At 41.1% G+C, this 14,916-nt stretch overlaps 1 pseudogene; it reads left to right on the top strand.

Moving 5' to 3' along the window:
* Nucleotides 1-4,515: 4,515 nt before the first annotated feature.
* On the top strand, nt 4,516-14,645 carry LOC115101573 (hypoxanthine-guanine phosphoribosyltransferase-like; annotated as a pseudogene).
* The last annotated feature ends 271 nt before the right edge of the window (nt 14,646-14,916 follow it).

Genomic DNA, 14,916 nt, shown 5'->3' with positions numbered 1-14,916 from the left:
GCTGTCTAGTTACATCCCTTTAGATGCAGTGCCTTCAGAAAGTATTCATACCCCTTGACTCATTCCACATTTTGTTGTGTTACAGCCTGTATTTTTCTCACCCATCTACACACAATACCCATGACAAAGTGCAAACATGTTTTTAGCAATGTTTGCAAGTGTATTGAAAAGGAAATACAGAAATATATTTTTGTACGTAAGTATTCACACTCCTGAATCAATACATGTTAGAATCACCTTTGCCAGCGATTACAGCTGTGAGTCTTTCGGGGTAAGTCTCTAAGAGCTTTGCACACCTGGATTGTACAATATTTGCACATTTATTCTTTTGAAAATTCTTAAAGCTCTGTCAAGTTGGTTGCTGATCGGGCCTCCCGAGTGGTGCAGTGGTCTAAGGCACTGCATCACAATGCTAGAGGTGTCACTACAGATCCGCGTTTGATCCCAGGCTATGTCGCAGCTGGCCGCGATCGGGAGACCCATGAGGTGGCGTACAATTGGCCCAGCGTCGTCTGGGTTAGGGGAGGATTTGGCCGGCTGGGGTGTTCTTGTCCCATCGCACTCTAGCGACTTCTGTGGTGGGCCAGGCGCATGCACGCTGACATAGTCGCCAGTTGGACGGTGTTTCCTCCGACACAGTGGTGCGGCTGGCTTTCAGGTTAAACCAGTTGTGTGTCAAGAAGCAGCGCGGCTTGGCAGGGTCATGTTTCGAAGGACGCATGGCTCTCGATCTTCGCCTCTCCCGAGTCTGTACGGGACTTGCAGCGATGAGACAAGACTGTAACTACCAATTGGGTATCATGAAAAAGGGGTAAAAAGTGCAAAATAAAATAAAAAGTTGGTTGCTGATCATTGCTGGACAGCCATTGTTGTTGTTATTTTAATCTACCAGGTGCCTCATCTTTGTGGTTGAATCTGTGTTTGAAATGTACTGCTCAACTGAGGAACCTTAGAGACAATTGTATGTTTGGGGTACAGAGATGAGGTAGTCATTCAAAAATCATGTTAAACACTATTATTGCACACAGTGAGTCCATGCAACTTATTATTTTACTTTTATTTAACTAGGCAAGTCAGTTAAGAATACATTCTTATTTACAATGACGGCCTACCCCGGCCAAACCCTAACCCGGACGACGCTTGGCCAATTGTGAGCCGCCTTATGAGATTCCCAATCACGGCCTGTTGTGATACAGCCTGGAATCAAACCAGGGTCTGCAGTGATGCCTCTAGTACTGAGATGCAGTGCCTTAGACCGCTGCGCCACTCGGGAGCCCCTAATTATGTGACCTGTTAAGCAAATGTTTCCTTCTGAACTTATTTAGGCTTGCCAGAACGATAGGGGGTGAATACTTATTGACTCAAGACATTTCAGCTTTTCATTTTTTGATTAATTTGTAAAAATGTCTAAAAACATAATCCCACTTTGACATTATAGGGTACTATGTGTAGCTCAGTGACACAAAATCGCAATTTAATACATTTTCAATTCAGACTGTAACACAACAATGTGGAAAAAGTCAAGGGGTGTGAATCATTTCTGAAGGCACTGTATGTTATTATTATAAGTTAAATAAAAATCTGAGACATTTGACAGAACTTTGAAGATAAAGTTTTGTATAGTGGGCATTTTGTTTTGGTGTTTTTGTGTTATGTTGTTTGTGAAGTAGAAAAAGTGAACTCATACAGACTACAAGCTTTGAGTCATTTAAATCATTTTCAGGAACCCTGGCTGCAACACCATATTAGATTAGTGTTAAATTACTCCATTCTTTAGAGGTGACACACTAAACTGTCTGATAGAAATCAAATGTTTCTCTCTGTTGACATCTGTCTCTCCAGCTGTTATTACACCCCTGTTTAATAATTACAGCTGCCGTGGATGTGGATGGGCCCACTCCGCGCTGCACGGCGCAGGAGGGTGGCCCAGACACCTTGTCCAACCCTCCTAAACAACTCCCAGCAGACGCCACTAATGTGGAGCGACAGAGCTATTCCACAACGGATCTCCTGCTGCTACACAAAATGAACAAAAAGGATCCCGTACGGTTTCATGGGAGGGGAGAGGGGCCTTGGAATCTTAGAATTTGGCTCATTAGTGTAATCACAAAGACGGATAAAATTAAAGGTGGATTTATATGGTGAAATGTTTAAAAGGGATCTTGGAAGAATAGTGTTTGGTACATGTGTGGGGCCTGTGGACCATGAAGCAGAGGTCTGCACTGCAGTTTGGTGTGTGTGTGCGTGTGTAACAGTATAACAGATAACTGTGTGTGTGTGTGTGTGTGTGTGTGTGTGTGTGTGTGTGTGTGTGTGTGTGTGTGTGTAACAGTATAACAGATAACTGTGTGTGTGTGTGTGTGTGTGTGTGTGTGTGTGTGTGTGTGTGTGTGTGTGTGTGTGTGTGTGTGTGTGTGTGTGTGTGTGTGTGTGTGTGTGTGTGTGTGTGTGTGTGTGTGTGTGGCCCTTTATTATCTATCTAGCAGAGTTCCCTCTTGTGGTGAATGGGTGTACCACTACATGAGGGGCTCTGTGCAAGTTTGTTTTCATACCGCAAGATGGCAATGTTAATCCATTTCCCTCAGTACAGAGCACACCAGTTTGTAATCCTAAAAACAGGAAATGAGTTACCATTGGTTCGTTCAACCATTCCTATAGGGAAAATGAATGGAGAAAAAATAGGGTTTTGGGAAAAATACTGAAAATGAGGTCTGACACAGGCTTAGGAGATCTTATACGTTTTGTTCTATGAGATAATAGCAGTCACTTAACATGACCTTTATGAATTATGAAGCCTTTGTGTGCTTTATGTGCATGTTTTATGATATCAATGCTTCAAATAAAAATGTTTAAAAGTGACATTAGGTGATGAAGAATGTCTCATAAAACAAAATGTATAAAATCTCCAGACTCCAGACAAGGACCATATTTTTGGTGTTTATCCAAAACCCTACAAAAACTAGATTAATTTGCCCATAGGCTTTGCCCAACAAATCATGGCAGAATTAGTGCCTAAAAAAAGACACCAATAATATTGCTCTGGGTGTTTATAGGGATCTTGAAGATTGAAATACTAGCAATTGGATGGATTATTGATACATCTGTCACGTCCTGACCATAGACAGCCTTTATTTTCTATGGTGGAGTAGGTCAGGGCGTGACTGGGGGTGTGTTCTAGTTTATTATTTCTATGTGTAGTCTAGTTTTTGTATTTCTATGTTGGCCTGGTATGGTTCCCAATCAGAGGCAGCTGTCTATCGTTGTCTCTGATTGGGGATCATATTTAGACAGCCTTTTCCCACCTGTGGTTTGTGGGATCTTGTTTTTGTATTGTTGCTTTTGAGCCCTACAAGGCTGTATGTTTGTTTGTTTGTTTGTTTGTTTCTCTTTATTGTTTTGTTGCTGGTTCACATTTAAATAAAATATGAGGAACCCAAATCACGCCTCGCCTTGGTCTACCCATTTCGACGAACGTTATAACATCATTTGAATAATAATGTTACTTTAGTGATTATTTTTTTCAAGTTTAGCCATTCACCTATGACTTTCTCTAACGGTTGTATAGGGGATTCTTCCATTACAAAATAGTTTCATGCGCCACCGCTGAGGTAGCTCCCTGCCACGATCTCCAACTGACTACTACCTCTCTGAAAACGTCTAACACATCATTGTGATCTCTACAGCGCTGTTGGCTGGTCGTCATTGACCTTGCGTAGGCTTAAACACTGGTATACACTGATTTATAAGGCCATATTGGGTAAAATGCCATTTTATCTCTGTTCTTTTTTAGTCAGGTCGGTAAATAAATATCAATTACGATCCCATTCTCATTTGCTTCTAACAGTACCAAGAGTTAGACCAGGTCATGGTGGAAATAGCTTTAGTTACTTTGCTCCATGGTCCTGGAATTGTCTCCTGAACATTTAAACATTTGATGATCTAGTTTTGTTGGTGGAGTTTAAACACTTGATCGATGTACATATCATAGATGAGTGTAATTGTTTTTAGGACAGCTGCTTTTAGTCAAGACTTTCGTGTTTTTAACGTAACATGTTTTTGTTGTACTGAACGTGTGTTAATAGTTTTGTTTAATGTTGTGTTAGTGTATGTAAGTTGTTTTGTCTGAAATGTTGCTCCCCCTGTTGCTATTGGACCAGGTCTCTCCTGGAAAAGAGATGTTATCTCAATGAGAAAAACCTGTATAAATAAAGCTCAAATTAAATTAAAATAAAAACCAATTTGGGTTCCAGAAAAGTGGAGGAATTGTGGTAAATACAATAACATTGTTTGGAAAAGAATGCATACTTGGCTATGGGATGTACCCTGAATTAGTGACCACTTTGACGTGGATACTTGCTGTTAAATATGTTACCTATAAATGTGCCTACTAGAAAAAAACAACCTACTACAAACAAACAAAATGACTTTGGTTGCTTGTTACATAATTATTACACATGCCTGTTAGATGCCTGGTATGGACTTCACTTCTCACTTAAACTGCATGCAAATATTTGAATGACTATTATATTTTCCCTCCAAGATCATGACTGGCCAGGTTACAGTTAAGAGCTGTTTAACTATCCAAAACACTATTCTGGAGATCTAGAGGGTTTTTGCATCCCATATGGCATCATCATGGACAGGTCAAATATTTAGCATCAATGCAGAAGGCCTATTTACCAATTTAGTTGGTAAATATGTGAGCACTGACATGGGGAAACTACAAGACTTTCAGTCGCCCAGTCCTTCATACAGATGTAGGATCTTAATTTGATCACCCTGTTGCAGGAGAATTTTCCTGCAATGCAGCATTTGTGGTTGAAAAGGTCATACATCTGTAGTCCTCAGTGGTCAAACAGAACAAAGGACAATTTCTTATCAGGATATTATCAGTGAGTGTGAAGATACAATCCTGATAGCCCACCGACAGATAAACAGATAGAGAGAATGAGGGCATCTTGGAGAGAGCTTGGATTGAGTAACACCCTCTCATCTTTGACATACTTGTGTTGCAGGACAGAGTGTCTTGCCCGTAACATCATGGGTACTTGGGCGACCATGACATCGTCGTGCTATGTGTGCTGAAAGCCGGGTATCAGTTCTGTGCCAACCTGGTGGAGAGTATTAAAGCACTGAGCTGCAACTCCCACCACACTGCCCACACTGCCCACACTGCTCACACTGCCCACACTGCCCACACTGCTCACACTGCCCACACTGCTCACACTGCCCACACTGCCCACACTGCCCACACTGCTCACACTGCCCACACTGCTCACACTGCCCACACTGCCCACACTGCCCACACTGCCCACACTGCTCACACTGCCCACACTGCCCACACTGCCCACACTGCTAACACTGCCCACACTGCCCACACTGCCCACACTGCCCACACTGCCCACACTGCTAACACTGCCCACACTGCCCACACTGCCCACACTGCCCACACTGCTCACACTGCCCACACTGCCCACACTGCCCACACTGCCCACACTGCTCACACTGCCCACACTGCCCACACTGCCCACACTGCTCACACTGCCCACACTGCCCACACTGCCCACACTGCTAACACTGCCCACACTGCCCACACTGCCCACACTGCCCACACTGCTAACACTGCCCACACTGCCCACACTGCCCACACTGCCCACACTGCCCACACTGCTCACACTGCCCACACTGCCCACACTGCCCACACTGCCCACACTGCCCACACTGCTCACACTGCCCACACTGCCCACACTGCCCACACTGCCCATTAGTGTCAACTTCATCCGCCTCAATGTGGTAAGGACTTAAATAACCAACTTGTTCTTATTTGATGCTGAGTTCCCGCTCAGCCCAGTCAAAACTGTTCGCTGCTCTGGCCCCCCAATGGTGGAACAAACTCCCTCACGACGCCAGGACAGTGGAGTCAATCACCACCTTCCGGAGACACCTGAAACCCCACCTCTTTAAGGAATACCTAGGATAGGATAAAGTAATCCCTCTCACCCCCCCCCCCCCTCCCTTAAAAGATTTAGATGCACTACTGTTCCACTGGATGTCATAAGGTGAATGCACCAATTTGTAAGTCGCTCTGGATAAGAGCGTCTGCTAAATTACTTAAATGTAATGTAAATGGACAAGTGGACAGGAAGCTTCACGATGTAGAAAATAAGCCTTCATGACGCATTCAGTCATAAGACTCCCAGATAAAAGTGTCATGGTTTGAGATTGTAGCGTTTCTTTCTCTGGTCTATGTGTGCCTGGTCATGCCTGTAGTCATTTCCAGCTGGCATATACAGTATAAAGCATTTAGGCCTACAGGGCTGTTGCACACACTTTATGTTCTATCAGTTTAAAAAATATATATATCCATAATATTATTGTAATTAATGTTGTATTACTGTGAGCTCTTACACCACACTTAACCAAATCCAAATGAATTCAAATGATTGTTTGTTTTTCTTTCCCTTTCTTGTAGAATGACCAGTCAACAGAGGATCTCCAAATCACTGGAGCAGAAGACCTCTCTTTCCTGACGGGAAAGGTGAGTAAGCACTGCTGTACACAGGAAATATAACACATACCAGACAAGCTGTGAGCAGATATAGTTATGAGCCTTACAAATCCACATACCGAAGATGTTTTGGGTTGGGGTGCTGTCAATGGGGTGGCGGGGGCTGGGGGAGGGGGGCTGCTGACGAGAGTTTTTCTACACTAGTACAGGAGTAATAAAGGCCTAGTTCACTGACTTGGCAAATCATTTGTATTGATTTATTAAAATTATTTGTTTAAATGAATATATATGTTGTTTTTTTACTTATCAGGGGGTGCTGCAGCACCCTACTATGACCGGTTCTATGACCTGTTCTCACTTAAAAAGTAAATGATGTGTCTTGAAAGCAGTTGATATGATCGTGGTGCTTCTCCGTAGTAGTTGTTGTTATTCTGAACTGAGAAAGAGTTGGGCAGTATCTCTAAACAACCAAAAGGTGGCAGTCTTCCTCACATTCAGCCTCCCCAAATTTTGGAGCTGAACTCAAAGACCGTGGTTAGTTATGGCCTTGATTAGATTTAATCCACAACCTGGACATGTGACAAAGCTATGACCACATCTTTCCTCTTCTGTCAGGACTAGAATTTATCACTATTTCTGGCAAACTGCTGCTACCAATTCTCCTTCCACCCATTAAAGTATACACTGTATATTATATTTGCGACATACAACGTTTGTTTGCTTAAATAGCTGCTGATGTCATACTAGAAACATAGCATCATTGCTCATTGTCTTGGGAGAACAAGACATTGGCTTAGTTTGTCACTATTCTGCACTGTCTGTCTGTCTGTCTGTCTGTCTGTCTGTCTGTCTGTCTGTCTGTCTGTCTGTCTGTCTGTCTGTCTGTCTGTCTGTCTGTCTGTCTGTCTGTCAGACATTAATTGGATCATAGGTCAGCGAGGGAGACGCTACTGACATAAATCAGACACACACACTGACACAGCCTTTAGAGAGGCGTGGCTCAGATATTAGTGTGTAAGAAAATGCTGAACCACTGATGTGTTATGGGATGGTGAGTTTAACTCATTTCTCTGTTGCTTTTATACACAGATTATGCTAGGACTGTGTGTGAAGTCATTTACAGTTACTATGTGGTTTATTGTTTCTTTGAGACAGGTACTGACTATTGTACATAGAGTAAAACTGTGGATTGTTAAGTAATTGAGGCATAGGGAAAGTTGACACAATATCTACCACTGATGTATTGTAGATACTAGCGAGAGATTCCAGTTTCTACCCATATAGTTTACACTGTCTGGAATCTGGATTGAGGATTAAGATTAGTAATTGTTTACTGTCTTGAAGAAGTTAATGGAACTACTGAGCCCCAGAAAGACAGACAAAGCATCAACTCAGCATGGCTTAATTTCTGCTTGACTGCATTCTTCACATGAAATTAAAGTACAGTACAGCACTACCACTGTACGTAGATACGTTTGTTTTCAGGCAGGATGTTTAGGATTGGGATGTCTATTGTCTTCTCTTGAGTCTTGAGAATACCTTAGTTCATATTTGCGTCAAAAGTTCCTCAAATACACATCCATGCTAAATTGCAGACAATGCAAGCGGACAGAGAGCCACAGAGAGAGAGAGAAGACACAGACTTTCTAGTCAGATAAGCAAGGCATTATTTAGACATGCCTTGTGTAATCACCAATATAAAGTAATAAGTCACACACCGCTAGCATTAATAATCAGGAAGAGTTGGATCATGCCCCTGGACAACTGAGTAGAAAGCCCTTGTTTTGTCCAATATGATTGGCCACCTTATTTCTTCTGCAACATGTGATGTCTGGTATTGGCTGGCTGTCCCTGCCTGCATAGGGCAATAGGTCAACAGTGGGAGGCATGCCTCTGATAGACTTTTTGCAATATCAGGAATGTTCCATTCCTCTGCAACTAGAAGAAAACAAAACTTTTTCATAATGGATCACTTTGTCTAGGGAAACACTTATTGAGTAGTACTGTATTCTACCTCTAAATCCATATTTGTCCCATGCCATGTTAGACTTCATAGTGCCTTTGTGTGGGCATAGGCATGTACTTTTTTTAAATGCTTACCATTGTCCGAAATGTGTTTGTGTAACATTGTTTTAACATTGATATTTTTCTGACACTCAATATATGATGTGCATAATTGCAGGTAACTGCCAAAATAATGGAAACACTTGAGTAAATGAGAGATAGGCGTGGTTCCTGAGTTAATTAAGCAACTAACATTCCATCATGCTTAGAGTCATGTATAAAAATTCTGGGCAGGCCTTACTTTGGCTACCATGGCTGTGCCCAATAGGATGACAATGCTCCCATCCACAGGGCACGAGTGGATACTGAATGGTTTGATGAGCATGAAAATGGTGTAGACCATATTCCATGGCCATCTGTCACCAGATCTCAACCCAATTGAACACTTACGGGAGATTTTGAAGTAGCGCCTGAGACAGCTTTTACACCACCATCAACAAAACCCCTAATGATTCTATTTATTTTTGGAAGAATGGTGTTGCATCCCTCCAATAGAGTTTCAAGCACTTGCCAAGGTGCATTGAAGCTGTTCTGGCTCGTGGTGATCTAACGCCCTATTATGACACTTCACGTTGGTGTTTCCTTTATTTTGTCAGTTACCTGCATTTCATGTGGTTATGGAGTCGCCCCCATGTGAAGACTTTATTTCCAACATGCTTTATCCACATTTGTGTTTTTAATCAGAAATGATTGCTTATGGGCACCTTCATGTGTGTGTAAACTATTACTCTTCTAATTGCTGATCTTCACTGGCCTACACACAATACCTCTTAATGTCAAAATGGAATGATGTTTTTCGAAATTTGCACAAATTAATAAAAAATGAAAAGCTGAAATGCCAGTAAGTATTCAACCCCTTTGTTATGGCAAGCCTAGTGTCACGTCCTGACCATAGAAAGCCTTTATTTTCTATGGTGGAGTAGGTCAGGGCTTGACTGGGGGGTGTTCTAGTTTATTATTTCTATGTGTAGTCTAGTTTTTGTATTTATATGTTGGCCTGGTATGGTTCCCAATCAGAGGCAGCTGTCTATCGTTGTCTCTGATTGGGGATCATATTTAGGCAGCCTTTTCCCACCTGTTGTTTGTGGGATCCTGTTTTTGTATTGTTGCTTTTGAGCCCTACAAGGCTGTACGTACGTTCGTTCGTTTGTTTGTTTCTCTTTATTGTTTTGCTGTGAGTTTCCCTAAGTACTTAAAAGATGTGGAACCCAGATTACGCTGCGCTTTGGTCCACTTATTATAACGATCGTTACACCTAGAGAAGTTCAGGTGTAAAAAAGCATTTACAGAATTATTTTTTATCCAAAACAAGCATCCTGTTTGCAAACAAGGCAGTAAAGTAATACTGCCAAAATAAATTTGCAAAGCAATTCAACTTTTGCCCTGAATATAAAGTGTTATGTTTGGGGCAAATCCAATAGAACACATTACTGAGCACCACTCTCCATATTTTCAAGCATAGTGGTGGCTGCATCATGTTATGGGTATGTTTATAATCAGTGGCGACCCGTCATTCAGGACAGGTAAAGTAGAGCCCCACATGTTTTGAGCCTCAACTGTTTAGCTTTTTTAAATAAATAAGAATTATTTATTTTTCTGACTGTTTTGCATGTTATTTTGGCATTAATACATGTCACATATCAGTTTGCAAACAATGTAAAAAAAAATATATATATATATATTGAGTTAATAAAGCCGCTAACAAATGTCTCTTTTTTGCTTTCTAGAGTGAGGCAGTTCCAAAATGCAGATGTTTCAGCCTAGCTCAGTGCTTTCTGTGGTGCTGGGGCAGCCAGCAGAAAATACATAACGTAGGGGTTGGTAATGTTCTCTAGTTGCGCCATGATTGGCTCAGTGTTCTGTCACTCATGGGGACACTACATCACCGCAAAATCTACGGGGAGAGCTCAAAAATTGAAGCCCCTTGGTCGATGCCAAAGAGTTATATTCAAAGTGCCCATCCAAAAAGACCCAAGGTCACAGTAGCTTTGATTGGACACACTTTCAAAATTTTAGCTAGCAAGCTAGCATTCATAATCATGAATCAAGTCGACAATCTACTGGCAGATCCTTTTCAATCCTTGTCATGTGAAGAGAAATTATGAAGAGAAATTATAGAAAAAAACATATCGGTGCTCATCAGCCATTGGACATAAACATCACACAACAAGTTGGAAATGGCAAATTCAATAATGAGTGGTTTGGAAGGAATCAGTGGCTAACTACAAGCATCACAAAGCAATCACTAGCCTACTATTCAATGGAGTGGATGTGTGGTCCAAGTCTGTGTTTAAGAATCTATTTTTCTAGCTTAAAGGGATAAGCATTTAACATTGGCCATTCTGTCAATTCAGCATGACTTCTGCCGCTTTCAAAACAACTGGAAAGTCGGAACTGGGAAATCTCAATCTCAGTGAGTTCAAGACAACTGGGAACTATGAAAAAAACTAGCTCTGACTGGGAAAGTATGTTTTGAACGGTCATCCAACTCGGAATTCCAAGTTGGAACCTCTTTCTAGAGCTCCGATCTGAAGATGAATTGACCTTGTTTTTCCCCCAGTTGTCTTAAAAGCACCATAAATCCAGAGAATGACAGACTTTGAAGACAAAGTTTGAAGACAAAATTTGCCCACGAAGGACCACCTCGCCACCTTCCTGTTCAAGTGAGCACAGCACAACAAGGTGAGTCCAAAAATGTATTGTATGCTGCTGCATAAATTATTTGATATGCCAGGGAGATGTGTATACTGTAGCTAAGAAAGTAAAACTAAGTATATGGTGTGCAGTAAACTGTTAGTAGCCCATGTGCCTCACCCTAATCATTTGGTACGTTTTCCCCTCATAATTTAGCCTATTCATCTGACTTGGTGGTGCAATGTCCTCATCGAATAGTCTAAGAGCTTTCGTTGTCTGCTTATATGCCCCCTTTATTTATTTATTTATTTATCCTACGGTTCTGACTTGGTGTACAGGGAGAATAATGTAAGAATGGCCCATGTTCTGAATTCTGTCGCTGTATATTTCAAAAGTGCAGAACAAATAGTTATATTGACGTCCATCCTAGCTCGCTCATTAATGTCTTAATATAAAATTATGGATTGCCTCTTATACGCTCGTCGTCCCCTTATGCCATATTTTGTACATCTCAATTGCCACATTTGTTTAAGCAAGTCAGCCGTATTTTTTTAAAGGCAGTAAATGAGTCTGAATGAACTGTTTCGCTTCCAGACAAGGCTCCGCTGATAGCCAGGTGTAACAGTGGTAAGGTGTTGGGACTGCTGTTGGGACTCTGCTGTTGGGACAGCTTTATGTAGGCTCTAGTTTGTGGGCATCGTTTGTCACCATTATAGTCCAATTAATGTATTGTTTAGTGTTGTGTTGTGTAGGGGCTTTGCTTGCATGCATCTAAAAAAAAAAATCCCCACCAAAACTTACATGCTAAAATCGCCACTGTTTCTAATAATTTAGGACATTTTTTTTAGCATAAAAAATAAAAGGTATGGAGCTAAGCACAGGCAAGTTCTAGAGGAAAACCTGATTCAGTCTCCTTTCCACCAGACACTGGGAGATGAATTCACCTTTCAGCAGGACAATAACCGAACACACAAGGCAAAATCTAAATGAGATATTTCTGTATTTCATTTTCATTACATTTGCTAACATTTCTAAAAACATGTTTTCACTTTGTCATTATGAGGTAGTGTGTAGATGGGTGAGGAAAAAAACGATTTCATCAATTTTGAATTCAGGCTGTAACACAACAAAATGTGGAATAAGTCAAGTGGTATGAATATTTTCTTTGTAAATACTGATTTCACAAATGTATAATTTTTACAGTTCTTTATTACAAATGTAGTTATTTGTTACATTTGACTGTGTAAAACCTAGTTGTACTACTTATTAATCTAAGAGTCAGTCGGCTATATAGCATTTTGCAAAAAAACTTGATTATGTGTCTCTCTGAAATGAAACCATCAAGTGATAGATTTTAAGTGAATGTCTGTCATTCGACAACCCCATGCCATCATTAGATGGTGAAGAAATACACCAGTCTTTCATTATTTATTTAAAAAATAAAGAGAATTTACCAACATTTCCGAAAATGGATATATAGATTTTGGAAAGAAACTCTTCATAATGTATGCACATATTGCAAATCCGTCTCAACCATGTTTTTCAGTCAATGTTATCTTGGTATGCATGTGTAGCAATGTGGTAGATTGCAGATACATCTTTACTATTCCTACCCATGGATAACTGCTTCCTTTCTCTGTTCTCTCTTACAAAAAATAATAGCCTAATCGTGGAGTTGAGTCAACATGCTTATTTCCTTCCTCTCCTCTACTGGAGTCTCGGAGTACATCCATCAAATACTCCATAACTTTCTCCAGATGTTTATCAAAGTCGTGGGGAGTGGAGGACATTGCCTCATAGCTCTCATTCTCTGTATGTAGGTGTGAGTTCTACCAGACCAGGGCCATATTCATTAGGCACCAAACAGAACAAAACAGACTGAAACAAAGAAGGACTACACAAACTTATCCAATAATAAATGCTCCTTATTCGTTTACCAATGCGAAAAAATGTTCTATGGTGTGCCCTAATGAATTCAACCCTGAATTGGACAGTCACAACTTTTTAATTGATTGTCTGAGTATGTCCATTAGGGAATCTTGATTGTCCCTTCTCAGAATTGATTCAGAAACGTTCCTCTTAGCACAGTAATTGTGTGCCTATTATAGGGACCTCTACATTGGGAAAGATTATCTTTGAAACTAATGAAAACAGTCAGTGCTTACCATAAGCAGACATCCTTAGAACAAGCATATGAATACAGCTGTGTCCATTAGTAGTCTATACAGAAACGTTAATAAAATGCCAAAATACTGTTACAAAATGTACAGAATCAAAGCAAATGGCACTTCTAATAGTGGAAGATACTGAAGCAGTTATTGGAAGTTATTATATGAGCCTCTTTAAGTCCTGTGCAGTTCTGTTCTTTGTATCATAGAATAGGTTTCCATATTAAAAGGTCATACACTCTCTCATTTCTAGTCTCGCCGTCATCTAATAATGCACCTAATGTGTCATGAACTAGTTGGCCTATGTCATCGAATGCCATAAATGACTGTATGACAAGAATGGCTGCCATTGCATTTGTTGCATTGATGGATTACAGGGAAATGTGTTCAATGTCATGCCCCTCACAATCAACCCCCCAACACACGAACACACACACACACACACACACACACACACACACACACACACACACACACACACACACACACACACACACACACATGTGTTATGAATAGAGGGGCCACACAATAGAGCCACACAATGCAGCTTCCCCTTCATCGCAAGCTGAATGACCTAAACCACCTGGGGTTTGGGGTTTTAGGCTGGGTTTCTGTACAGCACTTTGAGGTATCAGCTGATGTAAGAATAGCTATATGCGGTAAATACATTGGATTTGATTTGACCTGTGTCACTAGTGGTGTTCAGGGTCAGATGGGTTTCTGTGTTACCCTGGGTCACACTTTGGTTGTCCCCTTTTTAACTGTGGGTTCAGACTGCTCAGTGCAACTGGGGCTACACACATAGCTACTGTACACACACAAACACACACTCTCTTGTGCGCATGCTCACACACATATTATTTATTTTTTAGAGCACTCTTATTTGTTTTGTTTGTGAGAGATACCAGTGAGCTCTCAGCTTGGTGTATTTTTGACTTTGAGTGTTGACAGGCCATTGTAGACACAGGCAAGACAATGAAGACTCTCCTTAAACAGGTGGAGGCCTTTAGGCCCAAGAGGATCAAAGCAGCAGGGTGAGTCCTGGCATAGAAACACCATAACATACCAGGTGACCCATGCCAAGTCACTCAATTTCCTGTTTACAGTCTAGACAGAAAGGAAGGAAGAAAGGGGCTTAGTTTCAGTGTACTACATGTTGAAATATTGAAGATGTTTCAATAATATGCTTGTGTTGAGTGTGCCTCCTGTTTTTCTTTTTGAGTTTGCTGGTGAAGAGAGTGCCAAACTGTTCAGGTTGTCTCCCAGATTGAATGTAGCAGTTCTATACATTTTTCTTTTATGTTTTCATTATTATATGTTAGCTTCAATAAGCCGTGGCATAGATTCTACAAGTGTCTTGAACTCTATTGGAGGGATGCAATGTCATTCTTCCATGAGAAATTCTATAATTTGGGTTGAGATCTGGTGACTGAGACATGCACACACACCCTTATTCTCCTTTGAGACCCATGTTTCCTTTATTTTGGCAGTTACCTGTAAAGAGGGCTTGCAGTTGCATCACAAATCACCTAGCAACTGCAC

Source organism: Oncorhynchus nerka, linkage group LG20 (genome assembly GCF_034236695.1).
Source record: "Oncorhynchus nerka isolate Pitt River linkage group LG20, Oner_Uvic_2.0, whole genome shotgun sequence".
In the NCBI taxonomy this organism is placed as follows: Eukaryota; Metazoa; Chordata; class Actinopteri; order Salmoniformes; family Salmonidae; genus Oncorhynchus; species Oncorhynchus nerka.
This window is presented reverse-complemented; position numbering and strand designations above follow the sequence as displayed.